Source organism: Genypterus blacodes, unplaced genomic scaffold, assembly GCF_046128005.1.
Source record: "Genypterus blacodes isolate CSIRO-AG114 ecotype Tasmania unplaced genomic scaffold, CSIRO-AGI_Gbla_v1 ptg000032l_1, whole genome shotgun sequence".
Classification (NCBI taxonomy): domain Eukaryota; kingdom Metazoa; phylum Chordata; class Actinopteri; order Ophidiiformes; family Ophidiidae; genus Genypterus; species Genypterus blacodes.
Genome location: NW_027466845.1, coordinates 789676 through 792174, shown reverse-complemented (window position 1 = coordinate 792174; position 2499 = coordinate 789676).

Genomic DNA, 2499 nt, shown 5'->3' with positions numbered 1-2499 from the left:
AATCGGCTCCTCTCAGCTTCATCTATACGTTTCCTGCATTGAGTTCAGCTTTTTCTTACCCTGTTGATTTGTAACAACAGAGAACGCGCTAGAAAAATAAAGCACAAAGTCTGAGGACTAACACGGAGAGGGAAACATACAAACTGTTTATTGTCTCAGGATTCAGTACGAGTCGAGATGGAGAGACGGGGGTCACGGACACGGAGAGTTTCAAACATTAGCATTCATTGTCTTGGATGAGAAACTTTGCTTTTCTGTCGGCTATTTGATCTAAGAATCGAGGACCCAAACTGTGTGAGTGGAACCTTGTGTGGGTTCATTATTTATGTTAGTTTTTAATCAAACAACTATGCTCAGTGTGTGGATATTGCTGTAAAATACCTTGCTAATGTGATTATTGGTGAAAAGTATTGTTGAATCTTGGGATCCCTGACACATTTGTATATTAGCATATACAGTACATCTATTTAAAGTATTCAGCAACGTTTTGGTTTGTTTTCTTTCCATTTATCTAAAGGCAAATGAGATTGTTTGGCCACGAGGCATGTATATAATGTGTAAGTATTCAATTTTAGTAAAAGGAAAAACAGGTTACAGCGTTCTCATTTCCTTTCCTGTCACTTTGATGAGATTCTTTTGACATTTTTGAAGACTTATTCAAAACAGGGATTCTAACAAATAAAATGTATTTAAAAAAAAAAAATTCTAGTGGAAACATATGTATTTATTATTATAATTGACACTTATTATATAATACTATAATTGATTGATATTATTGCAGTTATTACTAAAGTAGTTGTCTGACATTAACTTGTCCATTTTTAATTACGTAACTCGTCATGGAAACAATACAACAATCACCGTTATGGCCTTTGAGTTTGCTGCAAACAGTACTAATGACATGTTGAGGCATTGGTGAATCAGACATCCCTCAGTGTAAATAATCACTCTATCAAAGACATCAGACCACATTACCAATGCTCATACATGTTGTTTTGTTAGTTGGGTATGATGCTATAAATAAATAACCCATTTTGTATAAAGTTTGAATCACTGTAATTAATTTGCTTTTTATTGGGGATGTGTGAGATTTTTGGCTTTTTTTTCTCCCAGTATTGAATAATCATTTTACAACTATGTCACTGTAAAAAAAAAAGAAAGAAAAAGAGACAAAGTTCAGATTAAAATATGAACAACTTGAAAAACGGCCATTTTGTTGTGTTCAGGTGAACTGCACTCATCAGCACCCCCTACATGTGAGAGGGAGAATCACACCCTAATCACAGCATCAGCCTCTTCTACATCTGCAGTCACATCAAAGTCACCAGATGCTGAGGAGCAAAACTGTAATTGTGACTCCATGCAAGTGTTAAATATGACTCAGTCTTAAATATTAATAATATGTGCAAAGTGTCTAACTTGTCCAAGGATTAAAAATCATGAAGCTCCTCTGGTAGATTGCCCGAGGCTCTCAGCTCCTCTCTCTTGATTTCTGCATTAATACAGGGTGACAAAAAAAAAGACTCCAGTCTCCCCCGTATTCCTCCCTCATCTCACTGGAGTTTAGTTCGATATGCTTGAAGTGGCGCCGTGAAACCACTCGCAGATGTCAAAACAGCAGGCTGCTGCTGCCCTTGATTGAACAAACTGGAGAGAATTAGGCGGCGTAAGAAAGACGGAGGCAAAGCACTTTGTGTTTGACGTTATGGTCAAGGATCCTGTCTTTAAAGTTGCCGTGCGGCTGATTGCTTTCATTCAAAGATGAAACTTTATTGATCCCTCTGGATGAGTGAGCTCATTGCAACTACAAGAGTAAAAGCAGTGAAGAGAGACGAAGACAAACGCTATCAAACAGCTAGGAAGGTAAATAAGACATGGGAGAGAAGGGGAAGACAGAGAAGGAGGCAAAGTAAGATAGGCAGGATGTATGGGATCTGTGGGTAGTATGGCTGAGAAATGTTAATCAAGCTACACAAACACACACACACACACACCATCAACACCTTAACAACTACATCATATATCTCATTGTCCATCTTCTGTATCTCTTAGTCTCTGCAGTTCAGGCCACACCCTCTCACTCTGACAGCTGCAGTCTGCCTCTGGATTGGAGGATGTTCTCTAAGAGTCTCTGAATGGATTCTTGAGCTCATATTGAACCTCTTCCCCCTCTTAAAGGCAGCACTCGTTCCAGGACACGAGGCCCGAGTCATTATGCTCCTCCATTCTTCAGCGCCCATTGACCTTGAGCATAATGTTGCTTCCTGGCAGACTAATGTTGCCATTATCAACACGCTGGCCGGTCAACCATCTGCCTGCTTCACACTACGACGCTCTGCCCCCCTCTTGTAGCCTCGGCTCCCTGTGCTCACTTCATAATCATTACCCACCAAAAGCCCAGCCAATTCAAATAAACACGGGCTCCCGCTCTCACACTCCTTTGCTTTTAAAGCCCGGTGCTTCGTTAAACTATGCAAATTGAGATAGACCGTCTTGAAT